Below are 14,524 nucleotides of genomic sequence, written 5' to 3'. Positions count from 1 at the left end.
GGCTCTCTCCATTCGGAGTCTCCGGAGCCCTGAGCCACCTGGGAAGTGCTCACCTGCAGAGCCCGCCCCTGTGACTGAACACCTGCTTGCACACACCTTGCACACGGTGGTGAGTCAGCGACCCTCCTGTTAGGGTCAGTCAAATGGTGTGGGGCTCAAGAAAGTCCTGGGGAATGGCCTCCAAGGCAGGGACGTGGGCCCACCCGTCACAAACGAGCTGCAGCCTCTGCAGAGGCCGAGACTGAAAAGGCCGCAGTGCCAGGAGCCCTGGACCCCGAAAGCCCATCCTTCCAGCCCACTCGGGCACATACCTGACATCCAGGGCGCTCGGGGAAGCCTGGGAATCAGCACTAGGAAGAGCCCGAGTTAAATGCGTCCCTGTCTCCCTCCAGGAGCGCCACTGGCTTGCCGCTGTTGGGGGCGCTGGTTCACTGGCGGCCCCGGGGTGGGCAGGGACTCCACACTGCCTTCTGGTCTCATCCCTCCGCCCAGCTCTGCCACCTGGGAGCCCGTGTGCCAAGGCAGAGCTCCGCCAGGGAGTCAAAGGTGTGCAGAGGACAGGAGGGCTGGGGTGGCCGTGGGAGGGATCTGCCCAGCGGGGGTGCTGCCCTCAGGCTGAGAAGGGCCTGCCCATGGGGTGGGCATTTGCCATCTGTCTTCCCTGCATGGTGCCCTCCAGCCTGAGGGTGGGCCGGGTGGAGTCCGAGCAGAAAGGCCAGGTGATGGCAGGGACCGGCCCCCGGGCAGGAGCTGGCTGGAGCCCCACCGCCCCTTTCACACAGATTCTTGGAGGTGCCCGGAGCTGAGGACGGAGTGCTGTGATGTTGTGAGCCAGCAGCCAGGGAACTTGTGTGGGCTGGGACATGTGCCTGGGCGGGGGTGGGGTGCCTGCCCGGGCCTCCCCTTTCCCAGTGCAGAGGGGGCAGCAAACCGCGTCTTGGCCCCTCTTTGGGGAGGGAGAGGCTGCGGCCGCTGCTGCGGTGGAGCCCTGAGCGCCCCCTGCCCTGGGGAGCCCGCAGCTCACGGGGAGTCAGACGCCCCTGATGATGACTAAGGAGCCGTGGGGCACTGGGTGCTCTGTCCACAGAGGCTCTCCCTGAGCCCATGGACCGCTCCCTCTGGGCTCTGAGGATGACGGCTGCTCAGGTCACTCGTGGTGCGTGGCCGAGTGCGACTCCAAGCTGACTCTGAGGCGCTGCTCATCCCGGGCAGCAGGTGGGGAGTCTGTGGCCCTGAGATGCTGACCTGACAAGGTCCACGGGCTGCTGGTGCTGTGGGGCCGGGCCGGTGCGCTCCAGCTCTGTGCACGCCTGGACGTAGCCCTGGCCGAGGCAGCGCTGCCGGGTGCAGGGCTGGACGGCGGCCCGGAGGAAAGCAGCTGCCTGGGGCCTCAGATGCCCCATCCTGCCGGCAGGCCAGCCTGGCTTCCACTGCACTGGGGAGGCAGGTGCCAGGCATCGTCGACTCAGCGGGTGCAGCGGAAAGTGGGGACGTCTTGGGGCCTTCTCGGGTCTGGGCGGGCTGGGGACCACCGTGTATGCCCGTGACAGGACCCCCGACCTTTCAGCGTCACCGTGGCTGCCAGAGACACTCGTATGGAAGATACTGAGTGTCAGTAAATAACTTTTGAGTCACAAAACCATTGTTATCGTTCTGATGGGCGACAAAAGCCCACGGTTGATGGGCAGCCGCGGGCGTGAAATGGCTCGTAAACGTCCCTCCCGCCAGCCCCACGAAGCCGCCGAGGCAGCGCTGGGTGCTGAGACATTGAGGTTTAAGACCAATGTTGATTAGAATTTTTTATAAGTTTTTTTATAAGAGTAATAACTGCTCTTTGGAGACGATCACGTGGCTCAGGAAGGGTTTAAAGACCTGCAGGAATGAGAATTGGATTTGCAGTCAGGCAGGAAGCCCCTCCCCCAGCCGCTCTAACTTCGCCTGTCTGTGTTTATTGCCATTTTCCCCCAGGGGACGGAGCCCCTTTGATGACTGAAGCTCCTTTTCAAGATGAAGGGTGCTGCTGCTCCAGCAACGCCCGGACCGGGGCGCCTCCCCATCCAGGACGGGGATGGAGACCCCCAGACCCTACCTCCTGCCAAAGCCTGGCGAGTTCAGGCCCGGGACAGCGGCCCAGCGTCCACCCAGGAGACGCAGGTGCCTGGAACAGCTCAGGGTGGGCGGGTTGGCGGTGCCGGCGGTTGAGGGCTAATGGCCACCAGGTGGCGACGGAGGACCAGCCAGTGAAGAGGGATGCAGGACGCAGAGCCTGACCCGGGGGCGGGAGGGAGGGAGGGCGGATGGCAGGACCAGGTCCTGGGCCGGGATGGGGGTGCTGTCCCACACTGCCCTCAGGCCCAGGAGCCCCGGGACCCACAGGAACCCAGAGACGGCGATGCGTTTCCCAAGGGCGGGAGCACCACGGCTGGAATCTCAGGCCGGGAGGACCCACATGGGGGTCTGGGCTCAGGGCAGCGTGTTTATTGGGACAAACTGCAAACTCACCGGCCCTGAAGTGTGTGGCGGCTGCGGGACCCCGGGGGAATCCTCACGCATGGGCTGACGCCCCTCTGGGGGCACAGGACCCCCTCTTCCCCCACACACAGCCTCACGTGGATCAGGGGTTCCCAGAGGCAAGGGGGCAGCAGACAGTTCTGGGTAGGGGCTCTCAGCCTCGGGGGTCTGGCCATTGGCCTCAGTGCCCAGTGCTCAGTGAGGCAGCACACGCCTGTGCCCCACGAGGGTGTGTGGGGTGGCTGGCTCAGCCCTGGCTTCGGGGGTGGGGTTGGGCAGCGGGCCTCGCCCACTCCTGTCTCTGTTGTGCGAGGAGCCAGCCTGTGTTCTGGGGCAGAGCCGGGGCTCCTCCTCACGGTCACAGCCCAGGATCAGGGGTGCGTTCCGTCTCCCCAAACACCTGGGATCCCTTGGTGGGATGTCAGGCCGTGGGAGCCGGCGTGGCCTCCCCAGAGCATCTGGCAGCCGTGGGTCGTTGGTGTCTTGACGGCGGCTTCCTCTGCTGGGGTTGGGGTCTCCCACTGGGAGTTCTTCTATGGGACAGGAAGATGGATGAGGGTCCCTGCCCATGCTCTGGCGTTCGGGGATAGTGATGGCAGCTCGTGTTGGGCTAAGGGACCGGTGCCCTCTGTCCCCCACGGCACAGGAGGAGGGTCTGTGATGATTCTTCCCTTGGAAAGCGGCCCCGAGGCTCACCCTACAGGCCCTTGCTCTGGGCAGCCAGCTGCTCCTGGCTAGGACGACGTGCCCAGAGGGGGCCTTGCTCTCCCTCCCTCCTTCCTTCCCTCCCTCTGAGAGCAGCCTGGGTTCACCAGGGAGACCCTTTCCCTCTGGCTGCCAGGGAGAGGTGAGGTAGTTCCCCAGCCATCCTTCTTGGGTGACTGGGTCTCAGCCTCAGGGGGTCTGCTCAGTGTTCTTCCATGTGCTCAGGCCCCTCGTGCTGTGCAGGTCCTCGGGGACCCTGGTCGTCCCTTTCACTGTCCAGATAGCTGTGTCCATAGAACTCCAAGGGACTCACGGCCCAGACATGGGCTACCGGTGGGGTGGACGCCTCTCCTGCAGGTCGGGGAGAGCAATGGGGCTGAGCCACGTGGACCCAGGAGCTCCAGCAGCGCCAGCACCTGTCACCTGCTGTGTGACCATGAGCAAGTCCAGCCACCTCTGTGAGGCTCCAGAGCATTTCGACTCAGCCCCAAACTGAGCCCTGATCCCAGCCCACATGGAGCTCTGATCCACCTCACACAGAGCCTTGACCTTAGCTCACCCTGAGCCCTGATCCCAGCCTATCCTGGACCCGGATTCTAGCTCACCCTGAGCCCTGATCCCAGCTCGTCCTGGACCCAGATCCTAGCCCACCCTGGACCCAGATTCTAGTCCACCCTGGACCCGGATCCTAGCCCACCCTTGGACCCGGATCCTAGCCCACCCTGGACCCGGATCCTAGCCCACCCTTGACCCGGATTCTAGCCCACCCTGGACCCGGATCCTAGCCCACCCTGGACCCTGATCCTAGCCCACCCTGGACCCGGATTCTAGCTCACCCTGGACCCAGATCCTAGCTCGCCCTGGACCCAGATCTTAGCTCACTCTGAGCGCTGATCCTAGCCCACCCTGGACCTGGATTCTAGCTCACCTTGAGCTCTGATCCTGGGCCACCCTGGGCCCTGATTCCTCTCCACATGGAGTCCTGACCACCGCCCACACAGTCTGACCCAGGCAGGGCTCTGAGAGTCTGTGCTGGCAGAAAGATCATCAAAGCGGAGGGGACACATGGGGGCCATCCCTCCTTCTGTGGGGTGGAGGTGGTGGTGGAAAATGTCCCCAGCAGGCGTTTAACTCCTTCCTATGCTCCTCCTCATCTTGGCTCTGAGGCCCACGTGACTTGTGTGGGGCAGAGGCTGTTTGTGGCCGTTTCTTTTGGTGTGGAATTCCACCATTAGCACTTCCTGTCCTTGGGGCAAGCCTTGCTCTTAACCAGCAGATCCCAGAGGGAGGACTTCCCGTCCCCTGGGCAGGTCCTGGAGGTTCTTTGTTGGAGGCTGCAGGCTGTGTGGTGCCCAGGCCACGGGTGCAGGAAGGTGGGCATCAAGGCAGGGGCTGAGCAAAGGTGGGTGAGGACCTCAGCGGGGCAGGAGGGGCAGCCTCCGTGGCCCTTCCAACCCGAGCCCAGGCGCCTGGCTGAGCTGGAGCTGGACGCACAGGCAGCCCTGCCTGCAACTCAGTAACTTCCCTGGTGCTGCCGCCCCAGGCTCCCAGCCGCCTCTCAGTGCATGCTCCCTCCACCGCACCCGGGACCCTGATCCTGTGTAACCTCACTGGCTGTGTGTGAGTGGGGGGAGTTCTGAAAGATTACCTGCCAGCGGCGCTTATGTAAATCCCAGGTGATTTATAACCATGGACAGTTTTAAGGCCACCGGAGCGCAGAGCAGGTACTCGGCCAGACTGCTGAACCAACAGTTTCCAAAGTGAGCATGAAGGCACGAACTGCGTGGCCCAGGGTCTCCGGGCACCTGCCCCGCCCCCCGCCCCCCACTATGCTGCTCAGGGCAGCTGCCCCTGTCTCTGCTGGCTCCTTGCAGAGGACACTGGGGGGTCCTGTGGGCTGTCAAGGGGAAGGGCGGTGGCCTGGCTGGGGCCTGTGAGGCTCACAAGAGCTGAGCGGCCGGTCCTGTTGGTTGCGCTGGGGTCTGGGTGGCTGTGGTGGGGCTCGAGACGGGGAGTTGGGGGTCACATTTCTCCTGGGATAAGGAGGGTGACAGCAGGCTGGGTGGCCCAGGAAGCTGAGCTGAACTGCTTTTGCTCTGTGAGTGGATGCAGGCCAGGCATGGTGGTGCAGGGGCCGGGAGGAAGGGAGTCCAGCCCCACCCATCCCCACTTGTCTGGGGGAGGGTGCCCCAGTCCGCTGGCCTCCAGGGCCTGGGGTGGGAAGCTGGTGAGGGAGGAGGGCGGGAGGTAATGGAGACCTGCCTGACGCAGGGAAGCAGGTGGAGGCTGCAGGGAGGTCGAGTCCCCACTTTCCCAGCCAGGCTGCACAGGGGACACAGATACGGAACCGCCTGACTCCCACCCGCTGGTGCTCAGCTCAGGCGCTGTGGAGGGCGCCACGGTGCCTGCCACGGAGTGTGGCTGGGCCCAGCCATGATGAGGACGGGTGTGAGGGGCTGTGGGCCCAGGAGGAAGTGGACACAGACGCTGGTGGGACCAAGGAGGGTCACAAGGCTGGGGGCGGGGGGCGAGGGCGGCTGGGGAAGGCACTGCCAGGCACCCACACTTGCAGGGCTTTGCAGCCACTAGCCACTGGGGGACCCTGAACCAGGCCCCTTCCCTCTCTTGGCCTCAGCTCCTCTGTGCCTGAAAGAGGGGCCCTAGGGGTGGTCCCTGTCAGCCAGTGGCTTCTCAGCTGGTCCCCAAGGACAAGGCACGAGGTGGCACCACTCAGTGGCTTCAGGAGCTTACTCCTGGCCGTGTGCATGTGTGAGCATGTGCACCTCTGCACGCAAGCATGCAAGCGTGTGCCTGTGTGCAATGCACGCATGTGCAGGTGCATGGACGTGTGCATGGGCAGGCGTGGGTACATTTGTGTCCATGTATGTGGGCGTGGACATGTGTGCATAGATGTGTGTGCATTTGTGTGTGCATGGATGTGTGTATACCTGTGTATGTGGATGTGTGTATTTGTATGTGTGTGTATGTGTGCATACCTGTGTGCATGGATATATGTGCATCTGTGTGCATACCTGTGTGCAGGAATGTGTGTGCATTTGTGTGCATGTGTGTGCATCATGGATGTGTGTGCATACCTGTGTGCATGGATGTGTGTGCATCTGTGTGCGTGTGTGTGCATACCTGTGTGCATGGATGTGTGTGCATTTGTGTACATGGATGTTTGTGCATCTGTGTGCGTGTGTGCGTACGTGTGTGCACCAGGGTGCAGGGCTGAGTGTCCTGCAGGAGGAGGAGCCAGGGCTGCACGCATGAAGTTGCAGGCGTTGGAGGCTGAGTGAGTCACGCATCTCCCCTGTTGCAGTGGGGCAGGCTGTGGATCGGCAAGGCTGCCATGTCCTTTTTAGTCCTCCTAATGTGAAGTTAATTAGGTGGAACATTCAAGAAAGACATTTGGAAGTTGATCTCAAATCAGGAGAGCCCTCAGTGTGGGGAGAGGGAGGGTGAGGCAAGTCCCTGCCGCTGGGGAACCTGGGTGGGGTGGGCTAGACGCACAGAGGGATGGGCTGTTCAGCCTGGGTCCTGAGCTGGGTGGCACTGTTGCTGGGGGGCCCCTGGGTGGGGCATTTTCTCCTGCCTGCCTCCCCCTTCCTTATCTGCCAAGGGTGGAAACAGTGAGTGCAGGGCATCCGGGCAGCCTGGCGGGGGTAGGGGCAGGTTCAGGGGACAGCCCGGCTGTCGAGTCTGGGAGAAGAGGATGGAGGCTTCTCTGGTGGTCCCACTAGGGTTGCGTGTCCTCCCAGGCTCCCTCTAGCTGGCCATGGGGGTGAGTCCTGCCCAGGTGTCCCCGCTGTCCAGGGAGTCAGGGCCACAGCTCTGGCAGGCTGGGACCTGCCTCAGGAAGGCAGGCAGCGCTGGATGCCTGGGCACCCTCCTGTCTCCCACACCCTGAACGCCCGTGGTCGGGGGAGCATGACCCTGTCTCTGCGGAGGGCAGACTCTGCCTGTGGGCATGGTGTGGAGAAGCTGGCCAGGAACTGGAGGCCTGGAACTCAGGTCAGGAAAATGCTATTTGTCCCTGGGTGTGCACAGACCAGGAAGAGAGACAAAGGCCACTGCAGCCCTGGGAGACGCCGGTGGATGAGTGCGCCTGGAGGCAGGGATGGAGGCAAGGAGGCCTCGCTTGCCAAGGCTATGGTGCGGCCTGGAAGGCTGGTGGGGCATGTGGGCTCTGCCTGCTCTGAGGGCAGCCCTGGTCAGGCAGAGGTGAGCTGTGGCTATGGTCAGGTAAGTTGTCACCGCTGGGCTGACACCTTGCACGGTGGTCCCAAGGCCAGCATCCCGGGGTGCTGGGGCAGCACGGGGCACAACTGCCAGCCCACACAGAAATGAGGCAACGGGTCACAAGTGCAAACCCACAGCTAGTGAATATTTAACGCCTAACAAAAGTGCATGCATAATTAACCAGGCGCTGGCGGAGGAGCTGGAATAATTTGTCTTCTTAAAGGGGATTTGGTAATTTGTTAAGCTATTTTGAAATCTGCAGTCTAGCTGTGGGAACGGCTCTGATTTCTAAATTAATTTGTGTGATTTAGAAAGTGGAAGCCTGTCGATTCTGTGGGGGCCGCGGGTAGCAGGGTGGCCTCTGAGGGCTCCGAGGTGTGCTTGGCGTTTGATTGCCCTAGCGACGGATGCCCTCATCCGTGGAGACCCCGCTGCGGAGCTCAGCCCTGTGCACCCCGCCTCTCCCACCACCCTTGTTTCCATGTGTGGAACCCAGCGCCCCCCAACCCCTGCCAGGTGAGTTAGTTTACGAGCAGGTGCTGCAGGACGCTGGTCTCCGGAGGCTCAGTTTAATCCTCTCCTCAGAGGATGCTCCGGGCTGGAGGTGGGTGAGCCTGTCTGGCCTGGAGGCGCAGGGCCTGGCTCTGAGAGTGGCTGACCCAGCTGCAGTTCCAGCACCAGGCTGTGAGAGTCAAAGGACGAGTTGTAACTCAAAGGGTCACAGGGGTGACCACAGGAAAAGCCCCCCCATTTCCAGCCCCAGATCCCCAGACTGAGAGTCCCAGCTGTGCGTCGCTGACTGGGAACCTACACCACATCCTGCAGGGCTCTGGCGGGCCCCACAGGGCATTCCCACCCAGCCGGCACCGTCCCTGAGTCTCTGAAGGCCACTCGGGCTGGCAGCTGCCGGACGGTGGGGATGTCAGACCAGTGGATTCTGTGAGGTCGAGTCCATTGCAGCTTGAAGGGAGATCCTTGGCTCACAGCCATGCTGTGTGGAAGGCCAGGCTGATGGGGAGATGGTCACTTTGGCAGAAGGCTTGTGGCCAGGAAAGACCAGTCCGTATTCAAATTAAGCATCTCTTCCATTAAGAATTAAGCACTGCCTCTTTCAAACAAAAACAGTCCAACGTCATCACCTGTCACCAGGCTGCCCTGGTGATGGTGCTTCAACCTGTACTAAGCCTCAGTTTACCTTCCTGGCCAAGCCAGGGTCCACTTCCCAGTCAAGCCTGGGTCTATTACCCCAGCAGAACCTGATTCCACCTGCCAGCTGAGCCTGAGTCCACCTGCCAGCTGAGCCTGAGTTCACTTCCCAGCTGAGCCTGGGGCCATTATCCCAGGTGAGCCTGAGTCCACCTCCCAGCTGAGCCTGAGTCCACCTCCCAGCTGAACCTGGGTCTATCACCCTAGCTGAGCTTGAGTCCACCTCCCAGCTGAACCTGGGATCATCTTCCAGCTGAGCCTGAGTCTACCTCCCAGCTCAGCCTAGGTCCACCTCCCAGCTGAGCCTGGGTCCACCTCCCAGCTGAGCCTGAGTCCACGTCCCAGCTGAGCCTGGGTCCACCTCCCAGCTGAACCTGGGGTCACTTCCCAGCTGAGAGGGGCCCTTGTGATTTGAGCCTACATCCCTATGGAGCTGTGTTCGCAATGAGTGATTTTGGTGGTCCCTTCATTTGGTGACTTCTGGGTGTCAAGCACAGAGTGTTGAGCGAATCCCACCTGGGTTGGCTGGGGGTCTCCAGCCAAGCATGCCTGTCCCCTTGGTGGCCCACTCCTCACAAGCCGGGGACACCAGACCCGTGGGCAGCTCAAGGGTCCTGAGTCTGACACACAGGGTCTGCTGGTGTGTCCTGGAATGGTGGTGAGGTGGTCCCTGGAAGAAGAGAGGGGAGACCTGGCACACTGCCCTGCCCATACGCCATGGCCCGTCAGAGCCTGAGCACCTCAGGGAAGGGCCCACGGCCTTTGCCAGGCCTCTCAGCACTGGCTCCAGAGGGGCGTCTAGACAGGGGAGCAGAGGCCCCTCTAGCCTTGCTCCCGGGGGGCTGAGAAGAGGAGGGTCTCCTGCCCCCAGGTGTGTCGTGTGAAAGGGGGTCTCCTGCTCCCTGGGAGTTTCTGGGCCACATTTCTGGGATTGGGGACCGTAGCAGAGAATCTGTGGTTTCCTTTGATTCTGGAAAGTTCTGGGGGAACTGGGGAAGGGTCGGGTCAGAGACTCTTCCTGGGGAGGGGTGGCCAGTCAGGAGTGGACACAGTAGCCATTTCCTGCAGGGCCTGGGGGCCTGGCTCCTGTGGGGGCTCAGGGCATCACTCCCTGGACTGGTGAGGGGGGCTGGGGGCTCCTGCAGACCCTGCCTTCCCCGACCTTCCCATCTTCTCTCAGCTCCCTGGGGCAAATGGGCATGCTCAGTCTATGCCAGCTGGGAGGCCCTGAGGGCATCTCGTGGGCTCCTCTCCTTGGGCTGCAGGAAGAAGGGGTGACCCTCTGGCCCACATGAGCCTCACTCTGGCCCGGCCAGCCCATTGCTAGCGTCCCGCTGGGGCAGGATTTGAGGGGCATGATGGCCGCTTCCTCTGAGCTCCAGGTTGGACAAGGCTCCACAGGGGGCTGGGTGCTCTGGGCCAGAGGAGAGCCCTGGTCCCCGGGGGCCCACCCAGGCACGGTGTCACCACAGCCCTCTAGCCTACCCCAGAGTGTCCTGCCTGCTCCTGAGCAGCCCCCAGTCCCTCATCCCTGCATGGGTGCAGAGCCTCCTGCAGGAGACTGGGAGCCCGGCGTGAGGTGCAGGGCTGGGCATGTCTTCAAAGCCTGTGCTCCTGCACAGCCAGACCAGGGCCCACTGCCACAGCCTCTGGCCTCGAAGATGACGGCCCTGGCGGCTTCTTTCCCGCCTATGGAGCCAGCCTGGTAGCTCCAGGAGAGGCTCAGCCCCTGCTGGATGTGGCCGGGGTGGGGTGGGGGAAGAAGAGGTGTGTCAGCCACTGAGACTGAAGCTGTGACCCCAGGGCAGATGGCAGCTGCCTGGTGGGTGTGTGCTCCCTGGGAAGGAGCAGAGATGACTGTGGATTGCCGCCTCCGTGACGCCCTCCCTGGCCGCCTCTGTGACCCCCTCCCTGGCCGCCTCCGTGACCTCCTCCCTGGCTCTGCTGAGTGGCCACTTTCCTTGGAGCTCATCCAGTCCTTGCTGCACAGGTGGGGAAACTGAGGCTCAGAGAGACTCGCCCACAGCTGCACAGCAGGTGGGTGAGGGGTTGGGTCCTGGCGGGGTCCCTCCTGGTTCCCTCTTTCTGGCAGGGCTCACATGGCTGATTTTGGGCTGCCAGTCCCCGCCTGGAGACCCACTAGGGTGGAGCCAGCCCTGGTCCCTCAAGCCCAGCATCTCCACAAGGCTCTTCAAGAGGCCGCGGAGCCTCCAGCCTCCTCCTCGTTCTGCGCAGCTCGGGCCCGCAGCCGCTCTCTGCATGGCTGGATGCGTCCTGAAATTCTCTTTCCATTAAAAATAAATGCCCCATTTTATCTGCCTGAAATGGCCCTGCTCTCTGATTGTCTTTTCCGTGCCGCTGTATATGGAGAACTATAAAATCATAATACAACTATTAATCCCCTGTATCTGCTTGTACCTAATTTTTATTAAAAGTATCCTGTGCTGCAGCTGCCGTGTAAATTACAGTGAGGTTGGAAAGTCTCCAGCTGGATTAGCCGGGAAGGAGCGCATGTTGGGTGGGACACAGGCTCGCTCTGGGGCTGGCGGGTGGGTTAGGAACTGGCAAAGCCACGCTGGGGCGGCCCTCTGCCCTGGGCAGCGGCAGGGAAACTGGTTTCCACGGCTCGGTGGCAGCTGCCTCCCGCGCCCGGCCTGGGCTCCCTGGCTCTGGGATGGACTCAGGTGGGTCTGATGAGAGGAGCTGGGGTCTCAGCAGTCCCGGCCCGCTGCTCCTGGTGTCACCCCATGCAGACGCAGGCTTGAGTCCAGCCGCTGTGGCCGTGGGCCATGGGACCCTTCCGAGGGGCAGTGTGCCCCTGCACAGAGGAGTCGGAGGGTTGCCGAGGGGAGGGCGGGGCGTGGAGTCTGGTGGGGGTTTCTGCCTTCCAGGAGGGCATACCCCACCCCTCCGAGGCCTAGTGTGGCTCCTGCCCGTCTTTCCCCTAAAAGTGGCCACAAACACTCTGAGGGCTTCCTGGGGGCCATCAAGGCTCGGAGCTGCGGCCGAATGAGCTTCTCTGACATTCAGCAGAGCCGGGACATGCCCCAGGCCCTCACACACCAGGCAGATGGAGAGGCCCACGGCCTCTTCCTCCCAGCCTGAGCCCTGCCTGGCGGGTTATGTGGGGACAGGAGATGCCTCAGGGGCTGGGGCGACAGCTGGTCGTTCCCTGGTGGCCACCCACAGGCAGCATTGCAGGAGGGAGGCCCCGGCCTGCAGGGGCGCAGCGGGGCTGAGGACACGGGCACGCCTTTGGTGGGCTGCGGGTGCTGGTGGCCGTCATGGCTGGGTTGTAGGGTGGTCCCAAAAGTCCAGCTCTGCAGCCTGGCCTCTGAGTTGGGCTGACCTTCCAAGGTGGGCCTTTCAGAGGGAGGAAGTCAGGAGGCTGTCCGATGGTGGCTGCAAGGCTGGCGATGGCACAGCCGGTGTCGGGGGGTGGTTCAGGAATGCGCGTGAGCGCTGGGGCTTAGGGAGCAGCTGGACAGAGGTGGCCCCTCCTCTTGGGGACCCCCTCACTGTGAAGGGGTGTTGGCCAAATCCACAGGTGCCACAGAGCTGTGGACAGACCGCGGCCATGGGGTGCCCCACCTCTAGACATGGGACCTCCGGCAGCTCCGGCCCCTCCTGCCTCCTGTGCCTCATCCCAGCGGCCTTGGCTTTCCCTGCTGGCTCTGGGCCCTGCATTCTGGAGGCCTTGATCCTCGTGCCTCGGGGAGTGTTTGGCTCACAACGGGGGTCCCAGGCTGAGGACTGGAGGGGCTGCACAGAGGGAAGGGCCCCTTCCTGGAGTGGGCGGATGGGGCAAAGGGGCATGTTGCCCCCGGCACCCCAGAGTGGCCAGGCCCTCTCCGGCCTCCTTGTGAGCGCAGAGAATTCCAAGTGCAGCACGTGGAGGGGACAGGGCGGTGGACTCTCCCCTCCGTCCCCCTCCGCCAGCCCCAGTGCCGACCCCCAGTCTCTGCACACCCACACCTGGGGGGTTTGGAGCAAATCCCCAGCGTTGGATTCACGTATCTGTAAATACTGCTGAACAATAAGGCCACCTTGGAAAGGAGCCACAGCGTGGTTGTACCTGACAATGAAACACCGTCTGCATGTCACGCACGCCGCGGCGGCCGCTCTCCCTGGGTGTCCGGTCTGTTTCTGCAGGGCTGCGCCCCTGTGGGTCTTTTCACCTGTGCGGTTTGTGCTTTGCAGAGGCTGCTGTTTGTCCCAGGGCACGCCCAGGGTCTGTGGCGGTGGCACCACACCCGCTGTCCTTGGTCCCCAGCATGGCCTGGCACTGGTACGTGTGGCTAGAAGTGGGACCCGCGGGGGTGCTGCTGGGACCCCTCCCGGACGCGTGCCCGTCTGCTGGTCCCTCGCGTCTGGCTGTCCGCGGCATGGGCTCCCCTGCCCCCTCCTCCCTGGGTACTTTGCTGATGCGGCTTCCGCACCGAGATGCTTTCTGAGGAGGCCACGCGGAGGAGGGACTGGCACCCCCTGAGAGGCCTTCCTTGAGTTTTGTGCCAGTTGCCTCCAGTGGTCTGACCCTGCCCACCGCCCGAGTCCAGACTCCTGAGGTTAGCGTGGCGGCAGGCCAGCTCCTGCACAGTCTGCCTCCTCCCGGGTGGGCACTTCGGCCAGTGGCTTGACCCCTGCTTCTATAACATGCGTGATGCCGCCTGCCTCATGGCCAGATGTTGTAGGTTAGATTGCCAGATTTGGCGGAGGTAAGTGGAGAGTGTTTGGTGAGGGGGTGGGCGAGAGGCTTCCTTTCCCACTCTCTATCCTTCCTGCCCCCTTCACTCCCTTGTCCTTCCCCTCCCCAGCCTTCCCTCTGGTCCTGTCCCGCTGGTTCCCCGAGGGAGATTACCCAGGGGCAGCTGTCTGGGGTCCAGGCTTGGGAAGCAGAAGCCCTTTGGGTAATTCGAGACTTTCCCTGGCCAGGCGCAGCTCCCTGGGATGTCCCTGAGCGTGGCACCTGCTCTGCAGGATGCACAGGGACATAAAAACCGGCTCCCCACAGAGGCAGGCCTTTAATCGACACTTCACTTTTATGAACAGGTTTATTACAAGGTAGATTTCTACAGCCAATTCCCTGCCAAGTGGAGAGGCCGGGCAACAGCAGGGCAAGCGGAGGAGGCGACGGCAGCCACCTGGGCGTGGACGCTGCACATTGGGGCCGTGCCCGAGGTTGGTGCCTGCCCACCTCCTGCCCCGGGTCTCGCCCACCTCCTGCCCTGGGTCTCGCCCACCTCCTGCCCACCTCCTGCCCTGGGTCTCGCCCACCTCCTGCCCACCTCCTGCCCCGGGCCTCGCCCACCTCCTGCCCTGGGTTCCCCTAGGCTCTGACCTGCCGGGGCTGCCATCAGGTCCGTCTTCAGCAGTGACAGGCCACGCGGCACCGGCTAGGACAGGCCCAGGGGACTGAGGTGCTCACCCGGGGGGGAGACGTGGGGAGGCCAGCTCTGCCCTCAGGCGGGAGCAAAGCCACCCTTGCAGCGGCACCCGTGGGTCCTTCCTGCGTCAGCAGTTCTGCCCACTGATGGAGCTGCTCCCCGCCCACAACCAGAGCATCACAGGCAGGGGGGCCTTGAGGCTGAGAGAGCTTCTGGAAGACTCCCGACCCCAGGAGGAGGTGTGGGTGGGGACAGACATCTCACTCCAGTGCCTGGCTGCCAGTAGCAGGCCACCTGTCAGGGACATGAGGCAGAGCAGGGGCAGTGGAATGTGGTGGACGTTTTCGCCTCAGGGAGGAGGGGCTCCAGGTCAGGCCATGGCTGGAGTGGGAGTCGGTGGGAATCTGCAGGCCCTGCCCAGCAGGAGGGCGCAGCAGGAGCCATCTTCTGGGCTAGGCTGGGCCTGGCTGATCTCA

Source organism: Aotus nancymaae, unplaced genomic scaffold (genome assembly GCF_030222135.1).
Source record: "Aotus nancymaae isolate 86718 unplaced genomic scaffold, 86718_ANA_hifiasm-v0.15.2.pri h1tg000011l, whole genome shotgun sequence".
Lineage (NCBI taxonomy): Eukaryota > Metazoa > Chordata > Mammalia > Primates > Aotidae > Aotus > Aotus nancymaae.
The sequence above is the reverse complement of the archived record's forward strand: the minus strand, read 5'-3'. Positions refer to the sequence as shown.